Source organism: Diadema antillarum, unplaced genomic scaffold (assembly GCF_040938485.1).
Source record: "Diadema antillarum isolate AM-2024a unplaced genomic scaffold, OU_Dant_1.0 scf00000063, whole genome shotgun sequence".
NCBI lineage: Eukaryota > Metazoa > Echinodermata > Echinoidea > Diadematoida > Diadematidae > Diadema > Diadema antillarum.
In genome coordinates this window covers 4,079,363-4,098,453 of record NW_027270952.1, presented here as the reverse complement: position 1 = coordinate 4,098,453, position 19,091 = coordinate 4,079,363, and the positions used below count along the sequence as shown (strand labels likewise).

The 19,091-nt window shown below is 38.5% G+C and overlaps 1 protein-coding gene across 2 annotated transcripts in view; it reads left to right on the top strand.

The window, feature by feature from the left end:
* The window catches only part of LOC139716224 (prokineticin receptor 2-like), a 134,029-nt gene that overhangs the window by 84,114 nt on the left and 30,824 nt on the right, over positions 1 to 19,091 (top strand). The gene's annotated exons all lie outside the window — the stretch shown is intronic.

Here is a 19,091-nt window from a genome sequence, read left to right as displayed (position 1 = left end):
GAGCAAGCGCCTCGGTAAGAGCATCACTTTCCTTGGCATCTGAGCGATAGGAAGCTGGATAGAAGACTGGTGACTCAGGATTTAGGGCCTCTGTCTTCGACGACTTCTGGTTTGAAGGGAGTGGATAATCATCAGCTCTAGGAATGCTTTTCTCCCGTGACATTTCTTTCACGATTGTTGCACTTTTTTCCTTCTGAGATGATCCAACCAGCTGCTTAGATGATCTCACTGTGATGGAGGATGCAGTATCGTCCTCTTCATACACTCTCATCATTGCCTCTTGTGCCTTCAGTTGACCTTCTAGACGTTCTTCCTCGAGTTCTCTGCGTAATTGCGCCATCTTAAAAGAAGCTTCCTTCCTACGAGCATCTTCTTCCAACTCAAGACGCTCTAACTCCTTCCGACGTTCGTTCTGACGCTTTTGTGCAGCAAGTTTCTCTTGCAGAGCTGCAGTCTCAGCTGCAACAACCAACCTCTTCGACGAGATTGTAGATGCTTTCGAGATCTTGGAACCAGTCGACTTCCTTGTGATAGATGGTTCCTTAGTATCGAATTGCTTCTTAGAAACAGTGGTTACGATTTTCGAAATCATATCAACAACAATTGGGGAGAGCTTGTCTAAATTCTTAGCTATCTCTTCATCCCTTTCCCCTAGAACTTCTTCTAGCTCATCTGCTACTTGTTGCAGTGAACCGAATCTAGCAGAGATGTCAGATTTTCTTTCTGACAGGTCATCGCAGTTTACGGAAACTGAGGACAGCATTTTCTCAGAGTCCTTCAAGACTGTTAGCATGTCAAAATGTTCTGAATAGAACTGTTCTTCTAACTCTTCTACTTTGTTCTGTCTAGCCTTTTCTGTAAGTTTCTTTGTACGGGTAGAACGCCGCACATTTTTGGCAGACATGCTATCGATTGTTTCTTTCTTAGTGCTTGTATTTACGTTATCTTCAAGACCATCGGTAGTATTACTTTGATACTCTTCCATATTGACAGATAACACACTCTTTGCATTAACGTCAACAGTTCTATAAGGTCGTTATTATACATCAACCATGTCAACAGTGTCTAATTTTCACTTACTTCGCTTCATTTCTAGGCAAAGAGAAAGAAAATGTTTTCTTTCGTAACACAGATTTGAAATATTGTACTATAGCGAATACAATTTTTCTTTACGAAGAGTAATTACACATCACATTCTGTCCAGATAGTATATAACGTGTATAACACTAAGGATATAGTTAATACGCGATATTCACTTCTGAATTCGAGTAAGTCTATATATATAGCTCTATATCTAGTTCAAATTATATAGCTCAATCACATTAACTGTCCTTACAAAGCTATATAGTCTAGTTACATATGATTTATGTCACGCACTCCTTTCTTGCTCTAGTTCTCTTCCTACAGAGCGAAATAAACTGTACTTTAATATCTAATACAGCTTGTACGAGATTACAATATCAATACCGCACGATCACGATGTATCCACAACCAGGAGACTGTTACAGAAGTCACGGATGAGGAATCGATGATGGGCTGAGCTGTCTTATAGTCTATATCAGCACTGGAAGTATCAGCATTCATGTATCGAAGTTCAAAGTTCAAGTTCAGTTCCGATGACACTTGTTCGAAGACCTTTACCACGAATTCAAGCCGTCAATCAGTTGCCTAATTCCCTGCGTTGCACCCGACTTTACGATGTGGTGAACGCCGATGGGACGAATGCGCTGGTTGACATCGAATGGCTCATCAGATTGGTATGACGATCATCGACTTGTCGTTGAACAGGAACGATGTTCAAAGAGTTTCACTGTAGCTGCCCATGCGATAAATTACCAGTTGACAAACGGGACGTAGTTGGAATCGGTCAGATATTTATTCTCAACGGTCGTACCCGTGAAACTGTAAAGAAAATTGTATAAGTAAAATATACAATAAGATCTAATTCAGTTTCACAAATTACAATAAAATTGCTTTGTCATTCATATATGTCTAATGAATGTTTTACACTAAAATTATGCATTTATACAATAATCACTAAAATTATATACATCTATAGATCACAGTGCTTTCAATCTCACATTTGCTAAAGAGTAACATCAATACTAATTCGATCACTCTTCACAATACATTCATTGTTAAATCTTAACCTCTATGTACAAACATATAAAATACTATAATCATAAGAATCACATATATATTGTATATAAGACTTAATACAATCATATTTAAATTTCTTACCTCTTTGGTGAACATTATATCACATATAAGCAGCTTGTTTATGGTTCGTTGACTTTGATTCCTTTTCCTTTAAAGATTTCGTTGCTGAATGTACCTTCGATGTTTTCTGTAGTAGCTACAGACGTGAAACTAATCTGAGCGTATAAAATCATTCTTCTATTTGGTTACCATTACAAGATCAAAGGGAAGCGCCTGCGCGCATACAATAATCAAAGCATACCGCCTAGCGTATTCTAGGGCAATACGCGCATCTAACAATACCGCCAGGGAGAGTAAACTGTTACTATGGCAGCAACCTGGGGACTGCTGCCACAATGCAGGCCGGAGTTTTTTGAGGGCATGATCTGACGGAAGCTTGACCAAGTTGCTTAAAGGTGAGCATATTACTGTATGAATGCTTAAGAATGTGTTTGATAACTCTGGGACTCAGTAACCAAAGATAAAAGATGTTAAGATGTGCACTAACCGCCCTACATTTTTGGCGAGTTTGAGCCTTGCCGCTGTATACAGCGCTGTCCATCCCTGAAGCGCCAGCGCTAACGTTAGCTGTTCATGGCTAATGTGTCTATCCAAACATTGTAACAAGTTACATGTAGGCTAACGTTATACTAGTATTGTGGGGGCTCTATTTCGGTGAAACTGCGAGTACAAGTGTAATAATACAGGGACTCTTATAAAGCGCCCATTCTACCTAATGATTTATGATGTTGGTGTCTTGACTGAAAGGTAAAGCTATGGGCATAACACAGGCTACTGTAGCGTAGCCTTAACTGTCGTCTAACACTGAGTAACAGTAACAAGTTAGTGTCAGTTCACCCCTTCCTACACTCTTGTAAGGTTTAATTTATCAATTTCTACGTAGAAAGGCACATTTCTAGGCCTTATCATGCCCCACTATGCTGTGATAAAATGTAGGGCATATGCTGTTAGATGGGTTTTATTTTTAACGTTGTGTTTAGGCAGGGAGGTGCTCCCTGGTTTAGGCCACCAATAGTATGTAGACCCTATGGGCGCTACAATAGAACTGCGACCAGCCCAAACACGAAGCCCCCTGTGTGATGAGCGTCCCAGGGTTTAGGGCGCCAATGTTGCAATGCCAGTGCAGTGGCGTCAAGCTCTGAACTGTAAAAACTTCTATCGCATGGGCCATATTGGCTGACATCACCAATTTCCATTGACTCCCATATTAAAATAGGGGGTCTACAATTAATAAACAGTTTCTGTTCCATTGCATGACTAGGTCTACTGAGTCTGATGTCACAATAAACAATTACCTTTGGCGTGTGCACTCAACACTCTTACTATCAAGCGTGCATCATGTCACTCATTTTACTGGAATAATCAACTTCAGTGCTACTTGCACTCGGCTGCGTACATGTGTATGTACATGTAATGTGAATGTGCTACTGATTTGCATTCCATGAAAATACTTCTACTATTATTACTACCACTCAGTAGTAGGCCTGGACACCTAGGCCTTATGGTTGCCATTTCTGCACTGAATTCAAGACTCTTTCTTGAACTAGTAAGTCTGTTAGTGTTTATTGTTGAAGTCGCTGTATGAAACAAATAATGTATGGGATTAACTCGTGCAATGGAACAAGATTTCGCACCTGGATAAAGGTATTCTACTCCAGTCTTTCTCTTTGTAGCATAATCAATGTGGTGATCTGTGTTTGAGTAGAAGGATCTAGACTTAAAAATTCTACAGATCTACACTTCGGGCTGAGATGTATGCATTAAGCATCACATACACCATTGAGAGAATGTAGTGAAATTTTACAATATAAGAGGCCTTTTTTTTATTTTTTACTTTTAATATTTTTTAAGATAAAGGGAATGCAAATTATCTGTTATTTGTATAATTTGTACTCCAAGGAGTACTCTGTCAGGACTATCCCTTCTTGGTGTTTAGATATGCAAGACATCCCTGGTATTTCTAAAAATTGATTTTAACGATAACATCTGAAACAAAAATCAGAGATATCGGTGTCATTTTTTCCTCCAGCATGAAATACAACCCTCGAGACCAATAAGAAATAATTAATTACATAAAAATCTAGAAATGTGGCTATGGCGACCGTTTATACCCCCGAAGCATATTTGTTTTCTTCCTTTTTTTTGTCAAGCGTTTCTGTTTTTCATTTTCCACTTCCTTATCACTGATATTTCACAGTTTTTGTGTTTATTTTCAGATCAATGCGGACTTTGCCCAGTGGTACCGAGAAAAGTGCAGGAGATGGTGAACAGATGGGGGCCATTTTACGTCAATAGAATCTTGCACTTGCCAAGCGAAACCACCCTTAGTTGCAAGACATCGTAAGAAGATGTGAAGACATGGATGGAGACAGTAAGTCCTTCCGCCAATCCTCATAGATCTTGTGGCATTGATTATAATTACTGGAACAATCCATAATTCTGTCCAAAGTGTAAGAGTAAAACTTACTCATTTGTTTATGCTTCATTGCTATTACACCTTTCAGGAAAGTGAATGTGTACGAATTTGCTCTTCATAGACTGATATTGATAATAAGTCGAAAACGTACTGAATGTTAGGGATTGTCAAAGCTGATACAATACGTCATATCTAATATGTTAAAGAGAATGGGTGAAATACTTAAAGTTGAAAATAAAAATTGTATTGTGTTCCATTCTATAGGAATTTTGTGGAATGTCACTACTTGCAGCGATGCTTCACAGACCCAACATCCCCATGTAGAAGAAAGGGAGAGGACCTCTCGTGCTCCCGAGGGATGCCCAGCAGTACATGGTGCAGAATGACTATGTGCCTGTAAGTACAGTATATGCTTAATGTTTATAGACTTGAAATCAGTTTATGATCAAATCATTGAGCTTCCAATTTTGAGAATTATCAATATGCATGTTTCATTGGGCTTTTAAGTACCAGCTCATGTTTAGAGAAGAATATTTGAGCTTCGTATCTTACAAAGCAAGACTCGTGTAGAATCTGCATGTACTCAGTAACAGGTAGAATTTAAAGATCTGAATTTCTCATGCTGTCGTGAGAAATGCAAAGTTTTCTTCTCTGATATATCAGTGTTTTTGAAGCGATTCTTCTCAAACAAACTTTAGAACATTCAGCAATGAGTATTGTGTAGGGGTATCTACCGTGTTTTGACAGTTTTCTTTTAAATTCATTAAATTACGGATTAAAAGTGCATGCTGACTTCTATTGACTTGTAATAATATGTACATCAAATATCTTATGAGTCTGGAACATGTAGATATCAAGTAGGCCCCACCCCGATGATGGCAAAAAGTAATCTGATTTCTGGGAATTTTTTTCAAGGCTTTGAGGTTTACCAGATGAGACAAAATGTTTTAAAATAATATGTTCCGAAATATATCAGAAATATTTACTTGTACATCACAAACTAAAAGTTATGTGATGAATATGTTATTAGTACATTGTATTTAAGATCAATATGTAAAATTATATTTTAATATTTTTTCCCTCCAGAGTGCCCTCTCACTGAGAACTTAACTTCCCTCTATGTGATGCAAAGTTTATTTGATAATAATTGTAGCCTTTGTCATTTGCTCAAACGATTCAAGTGAAATTTAGTTCGAAATATCAGTAGTGCTATACATGTTTAATCTCTTTTCAGGTAGGAACCAATGTTCATGGCATTGCTGATGCAGAGACTCCAACCCCAGCCCCAAGCATCTTCTGATCTGGAGATTCTCCCACCGTAAAGCCCTAGCAAACAGGAAACGCCAAGTTGATCCGCGCGAAACGTATACATCACGAGCGAGAAGCGCGAAGTTCAGTGATGCTAAAGATGCCACCTTCAGCCAGCCCTGCTTAGTCAGATAAGGGAGTGACTAGACGTACATCCAGTATTTTCTCATCCTGGACAAGACCATACTAAGTCTAGGCTGGAGATGACCGGAAGTAAGAATTTGACAGACTCTTTAAAGCCCACTGTGTCTTCATCGTCAAATATGCTTGGGTGCTTGAAGCAGTCTTTGATTTTGTGGCGGCATATTCATGTACTGCTACAATCCCAAGTGAGGGCTTCGTTCTGGGCATTAGCCACGAACTTCAAGAACATGTCAGTGTATGATGCTAGTAAGATTTTCCGACATTGTGCCACAAACCCATGCACACAAGAAGCATATCTGACTTGCCCTGATGTGCAGCAAAGTTTTCTTAATTTTCGGTGAATTCTTAAATCAAAGTAACACAGGTAAAATGCTGCAATGTTTCCTTTGAAGATACTATCATGCATAATGTTTGACTCATGGATATTGAGTTATGTTATGTGTGCCTCACTTTTCCATTTATATTGAGCTACAAATCCATGCACACAAGAAGCATGTCTGTCATGCCCTGGTTGTAGTAAAGTTTCCTTGTAATTTTTTTTGTGTGCATTTTTAAATGAAAATAACACAATAAGGAAAGTTAATGCCGCAATGTTTCCTTTAGAGGTGCTATCATGTATGTGTGTGCCTCACTTTTGCATTTGCATTGCTACGTGAACATTTAAACAATATTTCAAGTTTTTATACATGTCCAGTTTCAATTTATTTATTGTTCATCTTTGGCTTGTTTTCTGTATATTATGTCTGGTTGATGATGAAAAAAAAAAGTAATGCCAGATCCGCATTGATTTAAATTGAAAGAAGAAAGTTTAAGTTCCCCTGAACACTTTTGTAATTATTCAACGATTACCTAATTTTCATCACTCCCACAGTGTTGTTGAGCCATTGTCCATCACATTTATTGAGCGCTGATTTGTTGCTATTTTCATTATGACGTTGTGGCTAAACACTTTAATATGAAACTCTCTATTTATAAAGAAATAAACTTTGGTTTTCCAGCCAAAGTATGTGCTTGAACCCACGAGGAAGGATAGATTCAGCGCAGATGGGCACCTTAAACAAATTTAGAGCATTTGACTTGAAATTTGGCACACATGACCACTATGGTATATAGATATGGAAACAATGTGGTGAGCAATGCATTGCCATGGTAACAGCTTTTTTTAAACCAAAAAACATACAAAAATATTGTCGATTCAGCTAACTTCCTTTAGTCTTCGAGCATTTAGCTAGAAATTTGGCACAAAAGACCACTGTGGTATGTAGATGTGTAAACGTATTCTTTCGTAAGTGTCGATCAATGTGTTGCCATGGCAACGGCATATTTTGAATGAAAATCATACAAAAATATTGTGGATTCAGTTAACTCCCTCACTCTTTGAGTAATTGGCTTGACATTTGACACATGCAACAACTTTAGCATATAGATGTGCAAACTTAATCTTTCATCAATGGTGAACAATGCGTTGCCATGGTAACAGCATCTTTTCACTAAAATGCATACAAAGATATTGTGGATTCATGTAACAACCTCAGTCTTTGAGCATTTAGCTTGAAATTTGGCACACCTGACCACTATGGTACGTACATGTGCAAACTTAACCTTTCGTCATTGTTGATCATTGTGTTGCCATGGTAACAACATAGTTTGAATGAAAATCATACAAAAATATTTTGGATTCAGGTAACTCCCTCAGTCTTTGAGCATTTGGCTTGACATTTAGCACATGCAACCATTGTAGTTCAGAAATATGCAAACTTCATATTCCATCATTGTTAAGCAATGTGTTGCCATGGTAACGGTGCATTTTCAATGAAAATCATACAAACATTTCGATTCTCCTGTCTCTGTTTAGAGCATTTTGGCTTCAAATTTGGCACATGTTACCTCTACATTACCTAGATGTGCAAAAAATCTTTTGTCAGTGTGGAAAATGTGTTGCCATGGTAACAGTATATTTTGCATGAAAATGATACACTAATGTGAATTCAACTAAACCCCTCACCCTTTTAGCATTTAGCTTGAAATTTGGCACATATGACGGCTATGATATAGGGCCTGTAGTTGTGCAAACTTCATTTTTTTTCTTAATGTCCAACATTGTGTTGCCATGGTTACACAATTTTTAGTAAAAACCATAGAAATCGTCAGTTTATTTATCTTGCTCACTCAGTTTTTGAGCACTTGATTTGAGAGGTGGAACAGTGCATTGCCATGGTAATTTTTTTCTTTATTAAAAAGTAAGAAAAAATTATCCTGGTTGAGCTAATTCCCTCAATTGTGGGTGGGGGTATATTAATCACAATGAGTGATAATTCTAGTTAAAAATTCAGATTGCATCACTTCAACATAGTGCTTTGTTACGAGATATGACATCAAAGTAATTAAGAAACTAGTGGTCCATCTCACTTGAACAGTCTCTTGAGATGGTTCCCTGTCATCAGTTGAGATGGATTCTTAAATATCAATAGATTAAGCAGGAATTTGTATATTCTTTTGTCAAACATTTTGTCTACCAAAATGCAGTATGGAAATGTACTTATGTAAATCCATTTCAGACAATCGATATTCAAGGAATTTTAGAAGTAAGTTTAGAATGTTAATTGTTATTTGAGCTTCTTAATGTTTTAAGGTGAATTTACTTCAGAGTTTACATAGATCTTGCTCCCTATTGTTGTATGTAATACAGTTTGGATTCAATTGTAAATTTTCCCTACGGAATAGTGGAAAAATTAGGGAAGTCTGGTAAGAAATAAGGAAATGTAACACGTTTTCAGAAAACATTTCTTGACTAGTCCGTATGAATATGCAAATACATGCAGGTGAAAAGTGTAAAAATATTTTGAAGGAATGACATCATCAATTCCCTCATTTGGACGTTCATAAAGACTGGACAAGATCTGTTTTCTGGAAATGTGTGAAAGTGAAAAGAGGCATATCTTCCTTATTTCGTACCTGATTTTCATAGTCTTTACACCATTCTGTGTAGGGAAATTTCTTCTCTTTTCTAATTTGATTACACTAATTTTGGTCTTTACTTCCCTCTTGATTAAATTTATACTATGCACAAAACATCAAATAATTCTTTAAATTGCATGCATGGGACGTACAAAGCGTGTAAATCTAAACGTCAACTTAATGGAGGCTGTATTGTTTATTATGCAGCATCATTTCTAAAATTTAAGTTATTAGAATTTTTATATAATCTTATATTTGTTCATAGTTTCCATCTTACGACTTAACGATGCTCACCAGGGAAAGAAATACATAAAATGAAAGTGAATCGAGTCGTATGGAGTCATCTTGCAAGATTTAAAAAAAAAGTGAAAAAAAGTAATCTATTTGGCAATGAAGGTTCCAGTCGTCTAGTAACTTGTTTACAGAACACAGTGAAAGAAGCATCAGTAACATGAATGTGAAGATGTGACCATCTGAGACTATTGCAAAATATGCTCTGTTTTCATCATGTCGTATTTCATTTTTTCTGGAGCCTACATGTGTATGACAATCATCTGTATATTTTGTAACTTATCGATGTTTGTGAAAAATGCATCAGTTTGATTTTGTTAAAATAAATAGACCTTTACATGTGAAGAAAGTGCATCAATTGGCTGTCATTTTCAGTAGTCTGAGTTTAAATCCATGATGGATTTATTTGAAATAAATCCAAGGAAGGCTTAAAATAAGTCTTTCGTCGTTTAAATCCAAGCTGGATTTATTTTAAAAACAAGTCTAAGAAAGATTTAAATGTAATCTAATAAGACTTAAAAAATAAATCCTATAGACTTGAAATTTAAGTCGAACATAGACTTAAATTTTTAAATCCTAGCTAAGACTTACTTTTAAGTCCTAAGGTTTTGTCTGTATTTACAGTCCGCTAGGACTTAAAAAAATAAATCCTTAGGACTTAAAAATAAATCCTAGAAATTAAGAGAGTATATATATATATATATATATATACATGTATAATGAACACGTGGTTTGATAACATATATAATCTAGTGGATGTTAATGTCAATGATTTTTCAACATCATCAAAACAGAAAGGACAAACTATGAAAATAAAGGGATTAAATTCATGAAGAAAACTGTGCGTGGCAGGGCTGTGTTCTATCTTATATCGTGACAAGAATAGTTTACAAACATGTCACATAACATTGCGATGTTCTCAAAGGGCAATCTTTTCTGCCTCTTAAATACGGTCCAAAAAGTTCATACTTGATGTCCTGTGGTCACTTCGCCTCCTGAGGAGAAAATTTGTATGGGGGGTTTGCCTCATAGCCCAAAGATCTTTGTCGCTGGTTGGAAACTTTAGAATAAGTCATGATTTGCCCACAACTACCAAACGTCTTTCAAAACGGGAGGGGAGTATTGAAATATTCACTGACAGGATCAAGTCTGAGGAAAGTTTACATATATTGCGATGGGGAAAATGAAAATGGAATTCATTTTAAATCTGAAATTCAGGCAATGTCTAAAACAGCTGCTGGCTTTTTGTCCCCGTGTTTAACACCATGTTGGATGGTGAATATATGTGTGCATATATATATTATATGTATCATATATGTGTGTGTCTCTCTCTCTCTCTCTCTTTGTGTGTGTGTGTGTGTGTGTGTGTGTGTGTGTGTGTGTGTGTGTGAGTGTGTGTGTGTGTGTGTGTGTGTGTGTTTGTGGCGCTCTATGAAAAGTTTCCCTCCATTTGAATTCCACATGTGCTTCCCAAACCCTTCGAGCCGAGAATTGTAACACAAGAGTGACGCACGTTTTTGAAATGTTTAACATATTATTGTTGAACCCGTTACTGCAAAATAGAGGAGAGATTAACCTCTTCAGGGAAGTGAAAGTCAACCGACGTCGACGTTTCCAGGAAGAGGACGGGATGCCTATCTATGCGCGAGTTCGTCATACCGATGGCTTGAATGGAAGCCGCCTGTGACGGGGTCGCTTTCACGGCTGGATACCATGAGAGGGTGACGAGGCGAGGACATCCTCTGGCTTCATAAATGAGTCACTGCTTACTTTGATGTGAAGGGGCGAAAAGGGGACTGAGAAGGCATTTGGGAAATTCAGGATAAGTGAATGACTGATTTTAGTTTGAATAGAGGTGCAATGGATAGCAATTATAATGGGCAGTAAGGAGGAGAGAATGTTAAGCAGAGAGGGAGTGGGAGAGATAGAGTGGAAGAGAAACTAGGATAGGACTTTAATAAACCCAAACTTTAGAGTAATGTTCCACGGTCGTGAAGAGAACGAAATTTCCTCTGTATGATGAGATATTTGGTTACAGGAATAAACTTCTGGTTTTAAAAAGGGCTGTACATGAAAAAATATGATTTTGCAAAGAGGTTTTCTTTTTTCCCTTTTTTAGCAGAAAACGAGCTGTTAAAACTTCTGCGTGATATTTGGAAAATGGTGCTGGGATATTTACTGAGAGGGGAGTTTCTAGAAGAAAAAAAAATACCCGCACTAGAGTCATTAGAAACATGATAAGACGTGTCTTAATAACGTGATGTTAAGAAAATACATCGAACGCATGCGCGGTCTTAATAGTTTTCCTCAAGCGTCCATCTGACGCAGACATGAAAAGCCATTTCGATTCGAGGTCGATAAATATAAACAGTGTGAGAATATGGAAACGTTTCAGACCATCCAATCGAATCTTGGAGACAAACGAGTTGAACATTAAAATCGTCAGGCCTCCAGGATTAGTGGTTGTCGTAGGGTATACGGACAAACTACACGTTGTAGATGAGCAGGGGCTTCATTAGTCGGCAGAGGGCCTCGGATTTCATACAGTCAGCGTAAACAAAAAACTACACTTCAGGTACCAATCCGCATCGTGCGTGCTGTATTAATGCATATCGCTTATCTTGACAGTCACGTTGCGGAAGACGATAGTTTTTCGTTACCAGGTAACAGGAGTGAGGTTAAGAGAGTAGACATCTGCCGTGCTCTCCCTCTTCAACCTCATCAGTCGAATAGGCTGGAGTGGAAACTGCATCATTTAATTGACTTTTCTTGAACGTGGGCTCCTACGAAATTCCTCGTCCCAAAATCATGACATAGATCATAACGTATCCCTTCATTGATCATAATGGTAATTTCTTTCACTGGGGCCAAAACCAATCAACTGTGGATGCCTTTTGTGGTTCTATGACATTTGCTCCTGCGACATTTGCTCCCATGAAATATTTGCGCGCTAAGCCAAATATGAAGTCTACCCACAAACATAACCCTAACCCTAATCCTAATCTCCACATCCCACTAAACCCGGAACCCTATCACAGCCCTAACCCTACGTCCTTGGAGAAAATAAGACAGGAGCAATTATCACAGGAGCATATGTCGTGTCACCGGCTGCTACATACTCATTCGAGATTCATTTCATCATTGCACGTGTAGTAGGATTCTGCTGCTCTAACGAATACATTGCTGTTACTCCACCATTGGCGAATGTCACTGAATAACAAACAAAACTGAAGAATATCAGTAAGGTTTGCAAGGTAGGTGTCTTGGTTTAGATCACTTAGTCTACATTAATTGATACTCTATATTACCTTGTCATTAGGCAGCAAGTTTTCGCACAAAGAAATGTGACTCTTTTAAGTGACGAAATTTTAAGTTACGGACGATAGAATCAATACAACTCTGCAATAACAGATCATATAAATATATGAAATGACATCTGTATGCAAGTGCGTGTGTATGTGTGTATGTATCATGACTTTGCGTTTTTGTTTTACCTATATTTCCGACGTCCAATTGATAGTGTTTGCAAGTTGCAATATTGTTAGTCTTTTTATTTATATCTATATTTTTTGTTATTTCTATTTCCTTGTACTTTGAAATTGGTATACAGTTTACAATAATGATGTCGTTATTACTTGCAATGCACTTAACAGCTATATTTTGACTCTACATGAATAGGTTATTCGACAGTTATAGCAGTGATTTCGTTCGGAACCGTCGCATTAAAATCCTATGTGTGTTTGCCTTGAAGGTGCTTCCGCAATTATTATTATGCGCATGTAATGCCATGGTGGGCTCGAGTGCGTGGTCACGTGTGACTAGTGGCAATGCCATCCCTGCTTTAGGATTGAGATGTGAAGGCATAGGAGCGTGACCAATCTGCACTGCAATGTACATACATTGTATTATGAATTATGAGCTGCGTTAGTATGGCATGGTGGAAAAAAAAACAAACTTGAAACGATGACATGCCTTAAAGGTGCATACTCTTCAGTTTGTGAAGCAGTGAATGCGACATGGAATTTGAATATCTACCTTAAAAAGAGGTATGTTTTCTTGTTTTACACGTCATTATAAGCCTATTCCTTAAAATGTCTTGTAGTGGCAAGTCGATGATTAACCAAAAACTGTATGTAAATCGGTCCATTCGTGAACTCAACAAAAATATCCATGTAAAACATACAAAATGCATTGGAATGTGTTACATCTAGGAGGTAGGCTTTAAGGCAAGCTTGCCTTGTGAATTTCATTTAGTGAATCATTATGCTAATGGAATTTTACTCAATGAATCCATAATGCTAATGGATTGGTTGAGATTATTTAGTGTTGAAACAAACAAAAAGTTAATTGTAACTTTAATCCTAGAAACGATACAATTTACGCATTTTGATTTACGGTTTGCGATAAACTCCGTCAGAATGTCGTGTTTACTTAAGGTGCATGCAATTTTTGATTTAATGGTTAATAACTCACATCATGTTTGAATACATGAAGTAAGGAACTTAAACACTTTGACACAATTCAGTAGTTGCTTATATTGGTAATTTGCGTATAAAACAACAGTTAACAGCAGATATATACGCCGTGTAGATCTGGCTGTGTTAATACCACGCAAACGGTTGATTTGTGTAACCGATGTTGTCATACTACAATGTTATGTTCGTATACATAAGCCCTATGTATCTGTTGACATTGACGCGATTGAATATCAAGATGATATTCAATCCGCCATCCGGTTGTTTGCGGACGACTGTGTTGTCTACCGTGAGATTGTGACTGATGATGACTTTCACTTACTACAGCATGACCTTCAACTACTATCGGTCTGGTCCCAAACTGGCTCATGAACTTCAACGTGAAGAAATGCGGCATCCTCTCAATAACTCGCAAACGCGCTCCCAGTATTTATCAGTACACCCTTTCCAATCAAGTAATTCCCAGAATCAACGAGTACAAGTACCTAGGTGTGACGTTTACGACTGACCTTCGGTGGAACAATTAAGCACTGCCAGACCATCAGGCACAAGGCAAGCCAAACCCCGGGACTCATCCGCAGAACCTTGTCTCCATGTACTAAAGAAGTAAAGACCAGAGCCTACACTGCACTAGTCCGCCCACAACTAGAATACGCCTCTGCAGTGTGGAATCCTCTTACTTTTATTAATATCAACTCACTAAAGCAAATACAAAAATCCGCAGCCCGCTTCGTCCTATGTGATTACAGCCCAACGTCATCCTCCACAGCCCTAGTAACAGCACTTGGATGGGACAGCCTTCACTCTCGCCGCCTTCTTGCACAATGCACACTTTTTCACAAAATCCAACATCACCTGGTTGCCATGCCCCTCCCACCCGATATCACCCCAGCTAACTACATTGGAAGACAAGATCACCAACTCAAATACACAATCCCTAGATCCACCATTGACTCCCACAAGTATCCATTCTACCCAAGAGCCATAAGACTATGGAATCGCCTGCCGGGACCCGTAGTAAGCACTGCCAACCCAACAATATTTCAAGGAGCTGCTTTACCCATCCTCAGGGCAATGCAGCCTCCTGCTGGATCTGCCACTGTGTAAGAGGATCGACGCTGTTTTTACTCGCACTGAGCACCTATACTCACATTTTATTATATGATAGTGAGACACCTGTACATACACTGAATGACACTCCCTCACGACACACAGTTCGAGTTCATCCCAGTATAGCTTCATGTACAAGCTGCTTCAAGGGATTACTACATCAAGGTATCAAGGTATCAAGGTTTGTTTCTGTTTCTGAGCAGTGAACCGCGCCGCATGCACGAGGTTACACAAGTCTCGTACACTTACAAGAGGGCGCAACGTCTCGCTGGTTTGTGTCATGTTTCCATGGCGATGGAGTGTGGAGGAGTGCTGGCCGCGTGTTCACGACGTTTGATCTAAAATGTGGAAAGTCAAAGCTACATTCTCTTATTGATTACAGATGAGAACATTATTGTTAATCTGTCATTTTATTCATTTACACAAGTGGAGAAATAAAACAAATGAAACTGAAACCGAAAACTGAATATTCATAACCATTTCAGTATTTTTTTCTTGGCGGCGATCAAATGTGACACTTGCTCTACACAAGGCTTGATATTCACCGCAATATTTCGCAATGGTTGTCATGTTTTCATTGTTAGAAGATTGAAACATTTAGGCCTATAGATTTCGCTCTGCGTGTTTTACGACAAGCTTCAAACATTGTCAGGAATGGACAAATACAGAAATAATATGACCGACCATTTTCACTGGTCTAACGTCTTCACCCTGGTTCGGAAGTGACGAATTAAATGCCCCGAGTTTCCTTTTAGATTGGTTTGACGATTGTCTTTTCTTTTTAATCACTTTTTAATTACGTGTCATGTCAATGATACATTTTCATTGATTTCCGAGGTGAATTCATTGAATAATTCATCCAAATCACCTTAACTCTACTCCGTGTTATGATGACATATATAAGTGAGCCTTCATAGCGACCTTGGGAAATGATTGATGATGGATGGAAGATGTTCCAAGATGACTGGATAAATATCTAAGATCGCCCACACAACCTCGACATATTTCACCAGGGCTGGCATATGCCAGAGGAGTGAGGATGGGCACCCGCTAGCTGCTCCACATTGAGTACCTTTTTCAAAGCAGATGATAACTATAATCCCTTCAGCCTTGTGCCTTCCACAGCGCTCTGCATGTCATTGGTGACCTAAATTTGAGCGAATGCTCGTAGCCTACCATACAGGCGACTTGGTTGTTCCGTCAACCTGAATGCGTGTATTGTTATGATAGTTCATAGTTGAACATTCACCTTTCCAGTTTGCTCCAGCAATACGTAAAACAATAGGAAAACAAAATGCAAATCTGTTAGGTTCCCGTGGGCAAGCTGGTTGAATACCTAAAATTGAAAGGCAACCTTCTATTCCCACTTTTTTTTTCTTGAGATTTTAAATCGGAGATTCCTGTGTGCATGTATTTTCATGGGTCTATAGCTCTAAAACTGCCAGTAGATATTCAGCTACATCATGACTTTCATAGGGTAAAGTGCAATTTTTCCTCATGTTTTAGTCGAGTTTTCTTCATTGAATAGTAAAATCATACGCAAGGGAAACGGAAGTACAGTGTAAGAGGATTTCAGAATTTCACACTTTTCAAAGAAGTAGCGAGTAATTAGTAAAATCCACTTTATCAAACTTGATGAGGTGATGATCTCAGTGCCTCTGAAATTTCCCATTCGCCTACACACAAATCTCCAGTTACCCAAAGAAGAAATCTAAAAATACTATCTACAAATACTAAATACATTTCAAAAGAAAGAGAATAATAGAGAAATTGTGATAGCATGACATCTTCAACTTGCTGATTTGAATATTTATAAGGACTGGTCATGAAATGTTCAGAAACAGAAAATATAACTTCTGAACATTCCTAGCTAAAGCAACTGGAAAAACAATTTTGAACCAGCTCAGTTACTTTTGTCCTTAGACCATCAAAGATTTTGCTCTGATTTAACCAGCCGTCCGAGCCAAATAGTATACGGAACCGTTTTTCTGATCTTGCTGAGACGGACGGACAGACAACTCAAAACATAATGCCTCTGTCAACCTACGAGGTTGAGACGTAAAATTGTCTTCTTGGCACCAAATTCATTCTATAACTATATTGTAATAACAGGAGAATTGTGGAATGTTTACAGTTGCAAAACTACACACTCAAAACATAATTTTCATGAAATGTGTTTGAAGAAATCATCGAGAGGCTTGTGAGATGATTTAGATATTATGAGAAGAAGTTACCAGTCGTATTTCACAATTGCACACGTAAAAACTGTTAAAGGTATAAAACAGGGGCAATTATCAAAGCAGGTCGAGTGAGAAAGGCTTGCTAGTGAGAATGAAGGAGAATGTGGTGGAGTTTCGGCAACATGCACCAGGTCCTCGAAAAGTACCCCCCCCCCCCCCCACACACACACACGCGTGCGCACACACGCACACACAAAGCTGTTGAGATGAAAGCAATCACTCAGTGATAATTGTTTGAAATATCTGCATCGTACCACCGCATGTTAGTTTGTTCGACTCCCTCCCCGCCCCCTAAAAAAAAAAAAATTAAAAAAAAATGCTTAAAATGGCCTAAACCTTTTCTTTCCAAGGTAAACATATTTTGGGCAATAACGTTTATGGAAGTTGTAATAATTTTCTTCCTTACTTTAAGGAAATAACATTGTATGTCTTTCCGCTGTTTTTTTTTTCCTTTCTCTCTATCTCTTTTTCTCCCTTCTTATGAATCAGGGCCAGCTGAAAGCAAGTTCAGCCCCTAAAGTCGACATTTAAAACGCGTACTTTACTTGACAAGTTCATTATCCCCACTCCCTCCGTGTGTGTGTGTGTGTATGTGTGTGTGTGTGTGTGTGTGAATCGCGTCTCGTTTTCTTTTTCTTTTGTTTTTTAAACAAGAATGTCGACGATCGAGTAGGTTCAGGAGGTGCTTGCAAAGTTCCGTGCCCTATCTCACCGCGCGCACATATCACAAGCAGGATACTGGGTCGAGAAGCCATGGTTGACATGCACGTATTTTTCTTTATCGCTGCTATATTTGTGTCTCTGCAAAGTTATCTTTTATTACCAGCAGACATGTCAGGAAACTGGATTGGAGGGGATGGTCTCATTGTTAGTATTGCTGGAATTACTTGAAACAAGAGATGGTGGGGAAAAGGAAAAGGAGAAAAAACAAGTATACTCTCAGTAGGTTCTGCACAGAACAGGAAGAAGAAGGTGAAGGAGGAGGAGGAGGAGAAGAAGAAGAAGAAGAGAGGATGTTCTTTTTTTTTTCTTAGCTTTTGTATTAGAGTCCGTCCGCGTGGTTGCATGATGTATAATCACTGTGTCTGAATGCGTGCATGTATACCGTACGTTATACGTAACTATGTACATGTATGCCAGTGTGTATGTATAGTATTATGCTAGCGTCAAGATCTCCTTGAAACCCGCGACAAATCTTGCGTACAACTACCGGGTATATGGTCTTGTAATTCTTTCATTATTTAGATCACAAATTGCTTGGATTGTGTGAACTCTGGATGACAAGAGGTCATACCTGGTCATGATTTAATGGCAATCAACAAAAATGAATGAGACTGACAACACCAAAAGCGGTGGCGGCGACGGCGACGACGACAACGAAAACAACGGCGACAATAACAAGCTTTGGGAAAAGCTGCCGTGGCTTGTCATGTGATATCGATTTGGGGGCCTGGCGCTCTTGTATCGGTCACTCACGTGGCATTAACCCTATTTAGTGTGGAATAACGAGATCATCAGATCCTAGCTCCCCTACATCCTTCTCAATTAAGTGACGAGATCGGAGAGAAGTGCGCAACGGCCAATCCGTTAAAGTGGGCACTTACTTAAGGATGTGAACGTGCTGAACAATGAAGATACAGAAAAGGAGGAGATTAGAAAACACAGAACTCCAAGAAAGATATTTCGATAGACGGAAGAAGCCCAGGAGAGAGAGAGAGAGAGAGGGGGGAGGGGGGAGGGGGGGGGGGGAGAGAAAGAGAGAGTGAGTGAATGAGACCTGCTAATTGTTCAATTAAAATATTTTATCCATAAGGACGTCATTCAGCTATCAAAATGCATATCAAAGTACATACGCACCCACACACACACACACACAATCAATCAATTATGAATCTGGAGATAAAAAAAGTAAGAGGAAAGAAATTAAAG